Below are 17,614 nucleotides of genomic sequence, written 5' to 3'. Positions count from 1 at the left end.
GCAAGTGACTCCAACTACTCTGCGGTCTAGTTTCCCCATCTGCCAAATGGGAATAATGATGTAGCGAGCAGCAGCTGCAAGGACTCAAGGACAGAACAAATACACAGCACAAGCCTGGTCCCAGATCCATGATTATTATTATTCTCCCTCTATCCAGTACAATTCAAGGTCTCTCTATTGTTTGGCACAATCTCTTCTACCCAGTGGCTCCACCTATTCAGGATCGACTCTTCCCTGCTGCTCCTGCCTTACCTGTCTGGAGCTTGTCTGAAGCCATGACTCACTGCAAAACTCTGCAGGTCCCATCAATCACCTCCCTGTCCCCGCCTCTGTGTGTCACTCGTAGGTTCCTTCTGAGAGATAGGTCTTTTTCCCAATGCCCAATACACTTAATCACCAGGTATTATTGAGGGCCAGCCCTGTGCCAGGCTCTGTTCTGGGCACAGGGGGCTAAGCAATGAACAAAGGCTTTCTACCATCACGAGCTGATATTCCAGTAAGAGATCTGATATCAGCTCAGGTCTCTGGCTCTTCCTTCACCCCCATTCCTCTCCACAGGCCAATCTTAAGTAAATCGCACACAAGTACAAAGCACGCCAGATCAAAAAGCGCGGAGTGTGACTTAGGAACATCCCAGTGATTAAAATCCTGCCCCACTGAACTGGTGGACTTTGCTCCTGGTTCCCTAGCAGTCGTGCTGGCCTGTCAAATCCTCCAGAACAGAGTGTGTGTTTAAACACCTGGACAATGGGGTGCTCCGTTTATGTGTCTCATGCAGGTAGCATACACCCATGGTTTCATTATTCTCAGAGCCACACTCTTTGGACAGAGCCTGATTCAGGATTCCCAGCAGGAATAGAGGCCATGGCCTTGGGTTCAGGAGCACTGGAAATGGACTCTGAAAGCCCATGTTCAAGTGCTGGCTCTGCCAACAGAGTGTGGCCCCAGGCATGGAGATTTTCTGCGCCTCAGTTTCTTTTAGACAATCTCTGAGGTCTTTGAAGTCTAAGGGTTGCGATCAACCATCATTACCAAGAGACTCAGCAGATTCAGCTGAGATTCAGCTAATTCTCCTTAATTCAGCAACATGAGTCCCTGCCCTTGGACGTGGTGGCGAGCTAGCCAGATGAAGAGCCTGTGAGGAGCATCCTCTGAGATATACCTGACTTCTCCTTGGTTTATTTACTCCCTTCTAACTTCAAACTTGAACTTTTAAAGAAAACTCTGATAGAAATATCTCCAGGCCACAAGGCAAACCTAAAATAGAAGTCATGCAAAATCTCTGGTGGTCCCATTAGTCTCCCTTCCTTCAACTCGAGAACCATTCCAGACCTTGTCTGTCTCCTTATCTCTAGACAGAGAGCGTAAAATAAGTCTCTCAGTAGGCAATGCCAGGTTGGGATGGAAGTGACCCAAGTGCAGAACAAATGGCCTACCGGCCACACACCACAGGACAAGGACTCACCTAGGACTCTGCCTGGAGAACAGTAAGCACCTGCCCTCCCCTCAACTTACCGCATCTCCCTCCACAGACAGGTGGGCAACCAGGCGAGCCTGGAGGAAAAAAAAAAGTGACCCAAATGTCCAACTCCCCCTGCTCAAAAGAAAGCAGCTCTACTCCCACTACCCTCCTGTGAGAAAGCTAGGTCCTGAAGGTTTCTGGAACAAGAATGCATCTGGAACTATAGGTAACTACTTATGGGTCAGGCAGGTGCTTGGCCCAGGTGACAAAACCACCAAGAAAGCTCTAGAAAACAATATATTCACTTTAAAACAAGTAAGAAAGGTATAATCATACTTGGTCTCAAAAATCAAAACTGGACAGGCCCATGGATTGATCACAACCGCTCAAAATACATATTCTAATGTCTAATGACAATTAGGGGTGGTTTTCTTCCCTTCTCCCATAAGACCCGGTCCTTTGAAGGCCCCTGATAAGAGCACAACAGGGATGCAGGCCCCGGGGCCCTCTACTTGGGAGAAATTGAACTTTGACTGTTTGCGCTTACACGTGTCAAAGAGTAGCTTCAAAGTTGGCTGGGTGACCCCCGAGGGTGCAAAGTCCCGCTTTGCGCACCTGTGGGGGAATTTGGGTGAATTTCCCAGGCGCCCACGGGAACCGTTTACGTCCCCTCCAGGACAACCACCAGCTAGGAGTTTCCATTTTGCACAGAAATAAAGGCGCTCAGCCTGCGGCTCAAAGGTGGGCCACCAGGATGGTCATTCGCTGGGCCGCTCAGACAAGGAAGGACGAGCCCCTCGCAGTGTCCCTGCGAAAACCCACCCCGGCTGCGGCTCTGCCTTTGCCCCAACCGACGAAGAGCTCAGAGATACACTGAGGACCGTTTTGGGTTAGTTAAAACCCACGCCAGCACCTCCCTGGCTTCTTCTACCTTCCCAAACTACAGCCTAGACTGGAGGGAAGCAGTTGCAGCGACCATACAAGTCATCTTAAAAGGCAAGTTGGAAAAAAAAAAAATCCGACACGCACTAGTTAGCAAGTCCGCAGTTAGGGGGGCGGTGGCCCAGGGGCCGGGTCTGTGGGATCCGCGCGCCCGCAGGGGCTGCCCCGTCGGTCCCCGGGTCCCCGCGCCCACCCGGCAACTCTCGGCCCCTCGTCTGACGCCGGCGATCACACCCCACAGCTCCGTCCAATTAGGAAAATGACCGCGAGGAGACCGAGCGAGGGGCGACGGGGAAGGGGAAGTGAGACGAGGGAGCCCAGGGACAGGCCGCGGGGACCCCGCCGGCCGGCGAGCGCCTTCAACAGGTTCCCCCGCCCGGGGCGGCCCGGGTCCCGCAGCGCACGGTGCGCGGCCGCCAGCTGCCTCCGGGGGCGCCCCCAGCCCCCGCCCCCCACGCGGCGGCGGCGCGCTCGGCCCTCCCCCGCCCCCCGCCCCCCACCCCCCACCCCCCACCCGGGACGGCGGGGACGCGCGCAGCCCCCCCCACCCGGAGAATAAAGTTTGTGGGCAGCCGCAGGGGCGGGGCGGCGCGGCGAGGGGGTGAAACTTTGAGTCCCGGGCCGGGTGTGGGGGGAGCGCGCGGGGCGCCGGGACACCCACGTGCGGGCCCGGAGCCGCCGCCGCCGCCGCCGCCTCCCGGGCCTCCCGCTCCGCCGCCGCCGCCGCCGCCGCCGCCGCCACCGCGGCGCTTTCCTTTCATTTCTGCTTCTCTCGCTCCCTCTCTCTCTCCATTCGCGCGCTCTCCTCGCTCTCGCCCTCTTTCGCTCGCTCCTCGCTCCCTCCTTCCCCTCCCCCTCCCCCCCCAGACGCCATCTCTCCCTCTTTCCCCGGCTCTCCCTCTCTCCCTCCAGCTCCCCGGCATGAGGGAATGTGGAAGTGAAAGGAAAAGACGACATGTTTGCAGCGCGGCGCGGGCCTGCGCGCGGCCGTCCCCGGGGAGAGGCGGGGGGCGGGTCGGCCGCGGCCGCCGCGACCCACCCCCGCGCCCCCCGCGCCCCCGCCGGCGCGCCGCCCGGGGCTGCGGGGCCGGAGCCCGGGGGCCGCGCGGGACACTCACCCTGGTCCGGGCGCGGCTCCTGCGCTGGGGCCCTCGGCGGGCCGGGGCCGGGGCCGGGGCCGGGGCCGGGGCCGGGCCGGGGCGGGCCGGGGGCTCCTGGCTGCCCACCGCCCGGGCTGCTGCTGCGCGCCCGCCGCCCGCCTCCACGCGCGCCCGCCGCCTGCTCCTGCCGCCCTCCCTCCGGCTCCTCTCTTTCTCTCCCTCGCTCTCTCTCTCTCTCCCTCTCCCCCCTCTCCCTCTCCTCTCTCGCTCTCTCTCCCTCCTGCTCGCTCTCTCGCTCGCTCTCTCTCTCCCTCCCTGGAAGAAGGGAATGAGGCAGGGCTGACGTGAAGGGATGCAAAACAGCTCCTCCTAACCCAGCTCGCAGAGGAAGAGAGACAGAAAAGCAGCCCTTTTATCTCTCTTTTGTTTTCTCACTTCCTTCCACCGCCCCCCCCAGCACCCCCCTCTTGTCAGCCCAAGTTTTCTTTTCTCTTTCTACCGCAGAGAGGATTTTTCTTCCTTTCTTTCTCTTTTCTTTCGGTTCAACTCTCCCACTCAAATTGAAAGCCTGGAGGGTTTTCTTTCTCCTTTTTTTTTCTTCCCTCTTTTCTTCCTTCTTCCTCCTTTCTTATTTCTCTAAAAGGGTTTTGTTTGCTGTGGGAGTTTCGTTTGAAAATCAAGTCACGCCTTTTTTCCTCCTTTTCTTTCTTTCTCTCTTTTTTTTTTTTTTTTCTCCTCTCAGCAGAAAAGGGGAACAAAGATTAACTGAAGCGGGGGAGAGGGGGAGCGTCAGAAGCTCGCATGGAAATGGGGGCCCCCGGGCCGGCCCCGCACAAAGGGGGCCCGAGGGCTGCGCGCCCCCTCCCCCCTGGGAAGCCCGGGGCGTCCTCCCGAGAGGAGGGTCGGCGGGGGCGGGGGCCGCGGCGGCCGCTGGGTGCCGGTTCCTTCCGAAGTGCGGGCGGGGGCCGCCCAGGCCGCCCCTCCCCAGCCAGGGGTGGAAAGCTGGGTGTGTGCTTGACTTATATATTTTTAAAGTAGGCAGATGGGCTTGGAACAAACATCCCCGCAGAGCACTGAAGTGTAAAAGAGCCTTTAAACAGCTGTTTGCAGAGCCCTGGACGGCCAGGCTCGAGGGAGCGGCGCGGGCTGCGAGCGCGGGGCCGGGGTGGGAAGGGGCTCGGAGGCGGCGCTGGGATCTCCCCCCCCCCCCGCCCCCGTGGGCTCTGGGATCCCAGGGCCTGGGCCCCGGCTCCTCCTCCCCACCCAGCCCCCACCCCGGGCGCACGGCTGGGGGGCGCCGAGGCGTGGCCGTTGCCGGCGCTGGGGTCAGGCCCCAGGCGCCTCCTCCTGGGCCCGCGGGCTTTGGCACCGCCTGGCCTCCCCCAGACCCCGCTCCCGGGCGGGCCGGACCCTCGGCCTCCGACCTCGGGAACGGCCGCCACTCCGAGCGGCTTCTCGACTCCGAGGCTGGGCCGGTCGTGCGTCCCCCGGCTGAGCCGGGCAGAGCCGCCAGGAAGGGTCAATTATTCATGGGGCGCCTGGGCGTGCTCCCAAGACCTGCTCTGCCCTCAGCTTCTCCGGAGAAGTGGGGAGAAAACAAGGCAAAAGTTCCCAAAGTTGGCCACGTTTCTCATTTTCCCAAGTAAGTATTGAGCACCTGCTGGATGCCTGACCCTTGGACTGGGGCTGCTGCCAGCGGCTGGGGGAGAAACGTGAGGTCTCCGGGGGCCCCGAGAGTTTCCGCAGGAAACAATGCCAGAGCCGGCTGCAGCCCAGGACCAGGTCATCGAGAGGAAGGAAAGCCTGAATCCTCACCCCTCCCTCTTCTCTTCCTTCCCCTTCTCTTCCTTCCTCCCGGCGGCTTCTCCTTGGCTCCACCCCTTCTCCTCATCAATTCCTCCCACACTTCCCTGCTCTCCCTGGCTTTTCACTGGAGGGTCCCTTCTCCCAGCGAGGAGCAGATGCTGAGCCCCATTGTCTCTTCCCCAGTGACTGCTGCCTCCCGGGGACAGGACCTGCCACTCTTCACCCCTCCCCCTTGCCCATAGGCCTGGGCCTTTGGAGACTGGAGCCCCAAGGCCACTGCCCCTCGCCCCACCCTAAACCAGCTCCTGGTGTTGTGAGCAGTGACTCCAGTCCCTCAGAACATGGTTTGTTTTCTGCCTGGGAGTGAGCAAACAGTAGCCTGAGACTTTGCTTTTAGCAAGGAGAACACCATGGTTTTCACATCAGAGCACTGAGCCTGGGATGACCCCAGAGCATTCGCCTACTATGCCCTCTTCATAGGATAGACAGGAAGCCACATTGCTGTCATTTTATATCCTCCCACTTTAGTGCACCTAAGCTGTATTCTCCAAACAAAGCAGAACACAGCTCTGCTAATCAAGCATTCATTCGTTTAACAAATGCTTACTGACTACCTGCTCTGTGCCCGCTACCGTGCTGGCTGCTGAGGACCTGACCATGGTCACACTTGGTCCTCGCTTGGGCTTTGTAGCCTTGCAGGGGAGGGGAAGGGGCCCAACCACAAGTGCTGTGGGACACATACCAGGATGAACTGAGGAAGCACCGAAGAGGGTACTTGGACTGGAGCGCTCAGGGATGGCTTTCCGGAGGAGGTGACATCTAAATGAGTAGGCCCGTGCCGGGCAAATGCATGGGAAGGTACAGCCTGTCCAAAGGCCCCAGGGCAAGAGAGAACATTCTTACAGATTCTTGGAATTGCCACAAGTATTTGCTGCAGTGTGGAGTGCATTGGGGGAGTGGGGAATGAGGACTGTTAGGTGCACAAGTCAGAGGAGAGGCCAGTGCGGAGTGTGTCAGGGCACAAGTCAGGGAAGGGGTCCAATATCAGTGAGATGTGCACATTTTAGCTTCTCCCACTTGGCTAGCTTCATGAAATTGGGTGATAGCAGCCTCAGTGAATAACTTAGACTCAGTTTCCTCACTCCTGAATTGGGGTTAAGAAGACCTGTGGGCTGCAGAGACAGGGTCTTCTGTTGAAGGGCCCAGGCTTATTGCTGCATATCCCTGGGCAAGTTGACCTAAGTTTTCTCATCTGTAAAATGAGGATGAAAGCTCCTGACTCACAGGGTTGTGGTGAGCCTTACCTGAGCCCATGCCCAGCACAGGATCTGGGACGTAAGTACCAACATATGGTCACTTTTATTCATTATTATTATAAATCAGGGAGTGACTGACAGGGAGGTTCCCTTACAACCTGGAAATGACATTACCCTCTGGGTTGAAACCAAAGTGACTCACCATGTCAGAAATGTGATGTGCTCTCTGGGGAAGAATCATTCCTTCAAAGATGGCCTGGAAGGTGACTGGGATTGGGTGGTGACTGGGATTGGGGGAACACCTACATCTGATCAGGATGTCCAGGGTGTCATCTCCCGAACATGACTGGAATGTGCAGACAGGAGTTACAGAGGCCTGGCCTGATTAGTGGAGTTGTAGTCTACCTGAAGAACAAATAGGAATCAGAAGTGATGGGGGCCTCATAAAATCCAGGAGGGCCCCTAGGAGCAGACACCTGGCTGCATTTGCTTAGTGGAGAGAAGTAGACACACAAGTTCACGCCGAGAGGGAGAGAGGGAGGAAAAGAGATTATTGACTCCTCCAGAGCCCTAATTAAATCGATTAGAACCTCTCAGGCCTTTGCTTGGGTTTCTCATTCCCCAAGCAACGCAGGTAAACTTGGCACCAGCAAAATGCCCCCTGGATAGAGGTAGACCCCGGCATTCCAGTTCATGCATTGTAAACACTTTATGCTTCTATTATTTCTTTATGACACGAGTTCATTGTGAAAGAATTTGAAAACCAGCTAAGCCCAGCTGAAAAAGAACCCCCTGTAGAGACATTATATTTTGGTGTATATCCTTGGACATTTGATACCCACATATCCTCACATAAATGCACACATCATGATGAAACTGTGCAGAGTGAATCTTGTTAAGCAGATGAATAGTGATACATGTAAATATGTTATTTTTACAAAATTAACAAAAATGACATAGCACTACACCTACTGAATTACAGCCACTTCTCCCCGGTAACAGGCCACAAATATCCTTCCCTGTGCGTAAACGTCCACATTATCACTCTGAACAAATGATACTATTCCATGGTGTGCGTATGTCTCAATTTGTTTAAACAAATTTTTGCACTGTGGGTTGTTTTCCAGTTTTCCACTTTTCTACTTTTATGGATCTGCTCTGGTAAACATACTTCTATAGGCACCGGAGTGCCAGGTGGATGTGGATGTCATATTCTGCTCATCGTTTTGTTTATTTTTATTTTCATTTTTATTTTAAAGATTTTATTTATTTATTCATGAGAGACACAGAGAGAGAGACACAGAGACATAGGCAGAGGGAGAAACAGGCTTCACGCAGGAAGCCCGATGTGGGAATTGATCCCAGGACTCCGGATCACACCCCAGCCAAAGGCAGATGCTCAATCGCTGAGCCACCCAGAGTCCCCTGCTCGTTGTTTTAGATAGGAGGAGACGGATGCACAGAAATGTTAAAACAAAACAAAACAAAAACCCACAAACTTCCCAAGGCCACAGCTGTGGAGTGGCTGGACCAGACCTTGAAGCCAGCGTTTCAGGTTGGGAGTTCCTTTCCGGCATGTCTGTTTTCTCTTTTTCTTTAGAGCAACTGTTCCCTTCATGGACCTCCCTGTTACCTTTTTTTTTTTTTTTTTTTTTTTTTTCACAGATTGCTTCCCCATGACAACTGGTCAGGGCAGGTGACCCACTTCCTTCTCTGATCCCTTTTTAAACTTGAGGAATGTCCACTTCTGGGGGCAGTTGGGAGGAATAAAAGCAAGTAATGTATGACACGGGCCACGTGACACTGTATTTCATAAATTGTAAAGACCATGTGAATGTCAGGAGCTCCCATCAAGGGGCTAGACAAACAGATACCACTGCTATTGAGCCAAGTCCCCTGACCTACCTCAACCCAGGAAAGAAGCTTCTAGATTCACACTAGAGAGGGAGAAATCAGCTCTCGTGATGCAGAAGAAGCAAATGGAGGCCTCTCCTGGGAATGCCATGGTTGCCCGCCTAGAGCAGAAATGGGAAGGAAGGTTTGTCATTATAAGGTGTGCTCATCCTCATGGTCTCCCTGAAGGAGGATGCATTCATGCCACAGGCCTTCCAGAATGTTCACATCCATCTCTGAAAATCTGAGGATCTTGTAAGCTGAGAAAAGAGATGAAACACAGCTCTTCAGTGTTTCAGTTGATGTGTTCGCCAGAGTAACTGCTTGGAGGTGAATATTAAAATCTGTTTCTTTCAATTGACAAAACCAAACAGACATTTAAAAAAGTATCAACAGTTGCTTTACAATATTTAAAATTCAAATTTTAGGGGATCCCTGGGTGGCGCAGCGGTTTGGCACCTGCCTTTGGCCCAGGGTGCGATCCTGGAGACCCGGGATCGAATCCCACATCAGGCTCCTGGCATGGAGCCTGCTTCTCCCTCTGCCTGTCTCTCTTTCTCTCCCTCTCTCTGTGACTATCATAAATAAATAAAAAATTTTTTTAAAAATATTAAAAAAAATAAATAAAAAATAAAATTCAAGTTTTAGTATAAAGCCTCCCAACTGGAATCCAACCAGTGAAAGATGTAGGACCCCAGGGTCTTGCTAAAAGGGGCTATGGAAAAGCAGAGGTGGATCTAGGGCACCTGAAAGACCAGCTTAGTAGCCGGGGACTCAGAACTGGCGGAGAGTCACTAAGTACTGGGTTGGTGACTGGGCTTCCACGGAAGATGGGCCTTGACTCAAAATCCTCAGAACTATAGTTACAATTTAGGAATACCCAGGATTTCCAGGGCAAACCCAAAGGAAAGCGAAAGTCTGGATAAATGGGGCTAACCTCTGACATCTGCAGAATATTTTTCCAGGAGTAATGACAGGTTGCTTCAGATAGTCCACCTCTAGTCCACCTCCTCTGACCCCTTACTTGTGACCAAAGGTGCCTATTTGCATAAGTTTATTCCCATCCTCCCTTGGATCCATAACTTAACTGGCCTTCTTTGCATAAATATAAGAATAAAAATACGCCCAAACAAACACAGGTCATTGACCATAAACAGGAAACTGCTGGTGTCACCAAACAGTTAAAAACAAATAAATGCAAGAAAGCCACAATGACAACAGGTATTGCTATGGATGGGCTAATTGATACAAAGCCTGGAGAATTGTTTGGTATTAGAAATCAAGAGCAGTTTAAAAGTTGCTTAGATTCAGTAACTTTTGTTCTAGAAATCTGAGAGAAAGAATCAACAAAGTGGACAAAAATGCATGTTAAGGATGTTTATCAGAGTATTATTTATGTTGGCAGAAACTACAAACAAAACAAAAAAAGGAGAAGGAAATAACCTAAGTATTCAACAATGAAGAAATTTTTAAAGAAGTTAGGGTGTGCACATTTGATGTAATAGTGTATAATTATTAAAAACCATGTTTTGGGGGGTGCCTGGGTGGCTCAGTTGGTTAAGCATCTACCTTCAGCTTCAGAATCATGGGATTAAGCCCTGTAGTGGGCTCCCCACTCCTCAGGGAGCCTGCTTCTCCCTCACCCTCTGCCCTACTCCCCTGCTTGTGTTCTCTGTCTCTCTCAAATAAATAAAATCTTTAAAAAACAACAGCAACCATGTTTTTTTTTAAGATTTAATTAATTAGCTAATTAATTTAAAGAGCACGGGTCAGGGGAGGGGCAGAGGAGAAGAGAGAATCTCAGACTCTCTGCTGAGCATGGAGCCCAATGTGGAGCTCGATCCCATGACCCTGAGATGGTGACCTGAATGGAAACCAAGAGTCTGATGCTTAACTGACTGAGCCACCCAGGCACTCCTAAAAGCCATGTTTTTGAAGAATATTTAATGACCTGGGAAATGTTTGTGACATCCTGAGCAAGATACAAAATTGCATATGCATCAGAATTCTATTTTTGTACAATTTTGTGTATACACATACATTTATCCCAAAAACACATATAAAATACTGAGAAGGAAGTACAAACAAGTTTAAAAAGTTATTTCTATTTGCAAGAATTATAGGCAACTTTTATTCCCTTCTTTGACTTTTAGTGTATTTGGTAAGTTTCTATTTTTTTTTCCTTTTTTTTTTAAGATTTTATTTATTTATTCATAGAGATGCAGAGAGAGAGAGAGAGAGAGGCAGAGACACAGGCAGAGGGAGAAGCAGGCTCCATGCAGAGAGCCTGACGTGGGACTCGATCCAGGGTCTCCAGATCACGCCCTGGGCTGCAGGCGGCACTAAACCGCTGCGCCACTGGGGCTGCCCTATTTGGTAAGTTTCTATATTGATATTATTTTAAAACAATAACTTAAGTGTGGAGACCAAGATCTAGTCTCCTTATCCTCTCCACAGGCAACAGTGAAAAGACCCAGGCCAGGCCTTCAGGGAGCTTCCACTCTGTAGGAGAAACAGCCAAGCAAACAGCAAGTGAACTCTGCAGAATGCAATTATTTCTCCTCCCTTGGAAATGTTTGAAGACCTAGGAGGAAGGAGGAACCAGCGTTTTGGTTGCTGATGATTTGGGCTCTGGGTTGAATAGACTATCTATTGTGAAAGTGTATTGTGCAAAAGGAGAATGGGGCTTTTTATGAAGGGAGATAAAGAGGGTGCGGGGTGGGAACTGCTAGGCTGGGGGAGGAGGAGGCAGGCCTGGAAGTGGCGGGTGGACAATGGGCAGGGCTACCCTGAAGGTCCTTCTAAGTTGCCCTCTCCAGCCTACACCTGGGTCACAGTGTCCAGGGCCTGCCGAGTACTTGGCACTCTGTGCGGAACAGGGGCTCAGCAAATGTTTACTGTCCATAAGGATAGATGAATGAATAAGCATGTAATATCAGGGATCACTCTCATGAATTTCCTTTAAGGCATTAATTAAACATGTTGTCTGGAAAAGAAAGACCCCATTGTGAAGCCATGATGATGGGCAAGACAGGAGGAGAATTTATAGTCTTCACCAAGGCAGCAAGGTGTGTGTGTGTGTGTGTGTGTGTGTGCACGTGTGCGCGTGCGTGCACATGTCTGCTTTAATGTCAGGAGGGTCCTGAGTTCAAGTTTGAAGGTGGCAACAGCTGGAGTCTGAGGAGCTCTTGGCTGTGGCAACCTATCAGGTCTGTGACCTTGGCTAGAATCAGTCTCTGAATGTTTCACTGCCTAGAAAATGGACTTAGGGCAACCTCACATTCATGGATTCATGGAGATCAGCCTCGATAATGCCTACAAGAGAATGCCGGTAGACTGCAAAGCACTCTGCAAATGGAATGAGTTTTTCATGTCAGTACCATTACCTATAAACCCCCAGGCATCACCTGCCCTGCCTGGCAGGGACAGGGGAGGGGGACCAAAGGGTGATGGCTTTGTTCTGTTGAATCTTCAGAGGTGAATTCTCCTTTTGCCTTTAATCTTCGCTTCATCAACAAACAAACAAACTGAGAACCCCCACAACGTGCTGGCCACCGTCAAGGGTCTCCCAGGCAACCAAGGGTGACACATGTAACACCAGTGATGACTTATACAAAGAACAGAAGAGGAGGACTCAGCTCTTATCTTTGGGAAGCCTTCTTAGAAGTGGTGACTTTTAAAATGAATCTTGAAAGAAAAGCGGGAATCTGCTCAGCAAAACTAGAAGGACAGGCTTTGAGCAGGGGAACAGACTTGAGGAAAGTTACTTACCCTGCATTTTTCTGCTCTGAAGCATCCTACCTCTGCTGAATGAGACAATACACGCAAAGGGCCCCGCATAGAGCCTGGCCTTCAGTGGCTACTGAAAAAAGCCAGTTCTTTGTCCTCTTGGTATCAAAATCACTTCCCCTTTGAAGCTTACTTCCTGTTCACATTTTGTGCTTCCCCCCACATCCCCCCAGAGTTCCTGGAGATATTGTGACTGTTGGCTTGGGTCATAAGTTACACTCAGCCTATTTTCCAGGATCCATAAAATAATTTTAAAAATGGAATTTTCGACCGTAAAGAAAATCCCAATACATTTGAAATACAGACCTCATATAGACCAACCAAAATTATGAAAACCAACAGTGTATGTGCAAAGTTCTACTCAAAAGTTTATTGAACTTATTTATTTATTTATTTATTTATTTATTTGAAGGGGGCAAGGGAGGGGAGGAGCAGAGGGAGAGGGACAAGCAGACTCCCTGCTGAGCACAGAGCCTGATGTGGGGCTCTATCTCAGGACCCTGAGATCATGACCTGAGCTAATTAATCAAGAGTCACACGCTCAGCCAACTGAGCCACTCAGGCGCCCCCCACTCCAGTTTTTTTTTTTTTTTAAGATCTTATTTATTTATTCATGAGAGACAGAGACAGAGCAGGAAGCCTGCTTCTCCCTCTGTCCATGTCTCTGCCTCTGTGTCTCTCATGAATAAATAAATGAAATTTTAAAAAAGAAAAAAAGAAATGTCAGAAAAAAAAACCCACATAAAGATAAGGAAGGAGGAGATCAGGCAAAAAGCGGAAAAAAATAAATCAGGAAAATGGGAAACAGTCGAATTGATGCATGTGCCTTTGCGTTGGTTTTTTTGGTAAAAACGAGGTCTGAATAATACAATGGACAAATGGAAGGAAGAAAAAAAGCAGAGACAAACACAAGGTGAAATGGTGGGAAGAGCAGAAACAGACATTAAACATAAAAATACAAAAGGATATTATGTGACGTTGATGAATTTGAAAACTCCCATGAAAAAGGCAATTTTCTGGGAAGAAGAAAATAGAGAAGTTTCTCTATTTGACAGAATCAAAAGTAGAACATCTAAAGTACGTCCTTCGTACTTCGGTTTCTGCTCAAAAGCACCCTGGACAGAGAGGCTTCCCCAACCAACTTTCCCAAGCCCCGCGCCCCCACCGCTCTGTTTCCATTTCCCCGGCAGCGCTTCACACCATCTGATATGACATATGCCTAATTGCTTACTTGTTTCCCTTCTTCTCTCCCCCCTGGAATAGGAGCTTCCTGAGAAGAGAGGATTTGGTTTTGTTTTTTTTTAATTAAACTTTTTATTTTGACATAATTGTGTTTTTTTAATTAAACGTTTTATTTTGAGATAATTGTAAGAAAACCGCTTGGCTTGCTGCTCTATACCTACTGCACAGAACTGGGCCTGGCACACACAGTGGGCTCTTGAAAGAAATACTACTTTAATGAGTAAATGAATCGAGGAAGAATTTAAGGAAGATAATCAAGCACACTTCCCCCCCAAAGTTGTCAGTCTGGAGGGTTTTCCTGGGGAGCGGGTGGATGTCTTTTAAAGTTTTGAGACACCAGTAGTCCCATGCTCTAGAAATTAAACCAGAATATAGCATTTTCTATATAAAGAAAACTGCCTTTTTTTTTTTTTTCCTAAGAGAAGACTTAAGTAGGGAGAGAGCTCCCCTATGCCTGAGGTAAAGGTTAAATAATGTGCGAGTAGAAAGGTCAAATGAATTTACAGGCTTAGTGCAAATACAAATGTGGCTCTTTTTCAAACTTTTACAGAAAAGATTATAAAATTCATTTAGCAATATTAACAGATTTTTGAAGAAAATTTTAGAAAACAGGAGTAAGGAAGGAGGGAACAGATCTATATATAAAAGATACTAGAAAATTATAATATTTCAAATTGTGTGGTATTAGGGCAAAAATGTGCAGTTATTTGTTTATCTTATTTATTTATTCATTTTAGAGAGGGAGGCAGGGAGAGAGAGAGTGTGCAGGAACTGGGGGAGATGGAGGAGAGGGAGGGACAGAGGGGATTTAAAAAAAAGATTTATTTATTTATGTATTTATTTATGAAAGACACAGAGAAAGAGGCAGAGACATAGGCAGAGGGAGAAGCAGCCTCCCTGCGGGGAGCCTGATGTGGGACTCGATCCCAGGACTCCGAGATCATGATCTGAGCTGAAGACAGATCAAAAACCACTGAGCCACCCAGGTGTCCCGAGAAATGACTCTTTAAGCTTAGACTCAAGGGAGGAAGTCAACAGAAAAATGAACATTTCTTGTGATGTAAATAAGTCAAACCTCACCATGCTAAGAAAACCAAAAGTATTTCCAAGATCTATTATTAAGTGAAGAAGTCAAGGTGCAGTCGGTAAATGTTCACATAAGGAAGAAAAATGTACACAAAACAAAGTTCTCTATTTTTGTGTGACTATACATGTGTGTAAATATCTAGAAAGTGGTGAGAAGGGAGGTAGGTACACACACTATAGCATTTGGGGTGTGGAGGGGACTGGAAAAGAGAATGGGCCAAGGGGACATTGGCTTCATTTGAAGCATATGCTTTTAAGTTTTTGGCATCAAGAATATGCTCATGATCACCTGTGTAATTTTATTTTTTTTATTTATTTTATTTTTTTTTGAGACCAGATATCTGGTTTTATTTTATTTATTTATTTTTTATTTATGATAGGCACACAGTGAGAGAGAGAGAGGCAGAGACACAGGCAGAGGGAGAAGCAGGCTCCATGCACCGGGAGCCTGACGTGGGATTCGATCCCGGATATCCAGGACCGCGCCCTGGGCCAAAGGCAGGCGCCAAACCACTGCGCCACCCAGGGATCCCCACCTGTGTAATTTTAAAAGATAAAGTAGCAACAAAAACAAAAAGGCTGGCTGTGGTTAAACATTTTAAAATATTTTAAAAGCCATTTTTAGAAATCATATAAACAGCACGTATAAATGATTTTTTTTAACTGTAAAATCCTGACAGATAAATTGATCATAAGTCAGGTCACTCAGGAGAAAATACCAGAAAACAAAACTATAAGAAAATGTTCACACTCACAGTCATTTAAATAAATCCAAAGTGGAAGCTAGCACTAAGAGTTCAGAGTCCAGCTTCCTTCTGGGCCCCACGACTAGCCCCATCTTGGGAAGTGGGCACCTCGGGGGAGCTCATAGTGGAAGGGGGCCCCTGCCCAAATCCTCCTAGTTGGAGATTTTGCCAACACTGGCCACCCCTTGCCCTTCCGTGGAGTGGGTGGCCCTGTCCTGCCTGTCCTGCCCCAATACCACCTCCCTGCCCTTCTCCCAGTGTGAGGAGATCTGGTGGGATCGCCTGGCTTGAACAAAGTCGAGTTCTTTGCTGGGGGCTGACCACCAGAGCATGGGGAGAGGTGGCATTAGGGCTTTCCAGAACTCGGGGGGGCGGGGGCCGGGAACCAGAGGATAAGGTGGGCAGAAATAATGAAGACAAAAGGATTTTTTAAAGCTCATGGAGCAGGCATGGCTCAGTTGGTTAAGCATCCAACTCTTATTTTCAGCTCAGGTCTTGATTTCAGGGTCTTGAGTTCAAGCCTTGTGTTAGGGTCCCTACTTAAAGCTCTTGGAACAGAGTGGAAACCCCTGGACACACAGGGGCTTCATGCCTACTGTCCAGATCCCCAGTGTCGCTTACACTGTGTGACCATGGACAACTCACCCCTCTGGATCTGGACAACTCCGTTTTAAATTCCAGCTCTAGGGATCCCTGGGTGGCGCAGCGGTTTAGCGCCTGCCTTTGGCCCAGGGTGCGATCCTGGAGACCCGGGATCGAACCCCACGTCGGGCTCCCGGTGCATGGAGCCTGCTTCACCCTCTGCCTGTGTCTCTGCCTCTCTCTCTCTCACTGTGTGTCTATCATAAATAAATAAAAAAAAATAAAAATAAAATAAAAATAAAATAAATTCCAGCTCTACCTACCACCTACTTGACACGAGGAAAGTAAGCCAACCTTCCTGAACTCCTTTTAGTAAGTGAACCTTTCTGAACTCATCTTTTACTTTCCTGCATTGAGGATAAGAACAGAGCTCCAAGGGCGTGGAGAGGTTCAGGGGGAGAGCCAGTAAGGTGCCCAGCATGAGGTCAGGCCCAGTAAAGGGCTTGCTAGCAAACGGTGGCTGGTTTATCATTCTCCAAAGGCCTGACCTCTCATCGGCATGAAATGGTTCATGGATATGAACTTGTACATCTTGTAGCTATGGGCTATCTCCACTTACATGGTCTCTTTCCATGTCACTTGTGCAAGATAGAGCGCCTCATCTCCTTCCAGGGTTCATGCCAAACCTGTCCTCATACTGGGCTCATGTCAATGGCACCACATTCCATCCAGGGGTGACCAGAAACCTGCCACTCCCTCTCTTTCATCCTTGATGCCCATTAATCTTGGAGGTGATCGATTTCACCATGGAAATGCTTCTCAGGCACTCATCAGCCTCTCCACTCCCACAGGCCTGGTCCAGCTGCCAGTATGCCCCTCCCCGTGATAGCCTCTGATGGCTCTCTCAGCGTCCACTCTGGACCCCTCTGAACCATTCTTTAAATGGGTCAGATGTCTTCTCAATGACTTAAACCCTTTTGATGGATTTCTATTGCTTTTACAATAAATCAAAACGAAAAGCAAAATTTACTAAGCAACTACTGTGTGCCAGGCACTGTGCTTTGTCTCAGCTTAAGAAAACCTTTTGGGTAGATACCATCACTTCCACTGGCTGAGTCACCTTCAGCAAGTTCATTTAGTGACTCAGTTTCATCATCTGTTAAGTGGGGGAGAATACCTTACCTTGTTGCGTTCTTGTGAGGATCAAGTTTGTTCTATCATGTACAGTGCTCAGAATATGCCTTGCAAGTAGTAAGTGCTTATTAAACTTAGCTAAGTGTTAGAAAAAATGTGCCATTTTGCAGATAGGGAAAGAGAAACACAAAGGTTAAGAAACTCGCCCAAGGGCCTCTGGTGACTAAATGGCTCAGTCAGGAATAGCACCCAAGCCTGCTGACTCTGTTACTGTGCTGTCTTCAAGACTACTCCAGGAACCCTGCCTGTTGCTCACCAGCCTCCTCCAAAGCCACCCTGGCCTGCTATACCTGCTGCACCCCTTAAATGCACCTCAACCTGCCCATCTCTGTCCATCTCCTGTGGGCCTTTGTCTCCTCCAGGAAACCCTCCCCAGGCTCCCCAGACCAGATGAAGTCCCTGGTAAGTCACTCCCATAGGTCCCACCCACCACCTAACTTCTTGGCAACACTTTGTGTACTAGCAATTGTTGAATTATTCATAACACTGTGTTTTCTGCCTATCTCCCTCTGGCCT

At 49.4% G+C, this 17,614-nt stretch overlaps 1 protein-coding gene and 1 long non-coding RNA gene across 2 annotated transcripts in view; one reads left to right on the top strand and one right to left on the bottom strand.

Annotated features, from left to right (window-relative positions):
- The window catches only part of ZNF710 (zinc finger protein 710), a 63,972-nt gene extending 60,399 nt beyond the window's left edge, over window positions 1-3,573 (bottom strand). The window contains exon 1 of the mRNA XM_038532851.1: window positions 3,523-3,573. The gene's annotated coding sequence lies outside the window, so the exon portion shown is untranslated. The remainder of the gene's footprint in view (window positions 1-3,522) is intronic.
- A 7,203-nt stretch (window positions 3,574-10,776) lies between these two features.
- Window positions 10,777-11,457, top strand: LOC119876138. Its single transcript, XR_005357073.1, has 2 exons — window positions 10,777-10,835; window positions 10,917-11,457. It is a non-coding gene; the product is annotated as an uncharacterized LOC119876138 (long non-coding RNA).
- The last annotated feature ends 6,157 nt before the right edge of the window (window positions 11,458-17,614 follow it).

This window comes from Canis lupus, chromosome 3 (genome assembly GCF_011100685.1).
Source record: "Canis lupus familiaris isolate Mischka breed German Shepherd chromosome 3, alternate assembly UU_Cfam_GSD_1.0, whole genome shotgun sequence".
NCBI classification, from domain to species: domain Eukaryota; kingdom Metazoa; phylum Chordata; class Mammalia; order Carnivora; family Canidae; genus Canis; species Canis lupus.
Note: the sequence above shows the minus strand (reverse complement) of the source record. Positions and strands in the feature narration are given on the sequence as shown.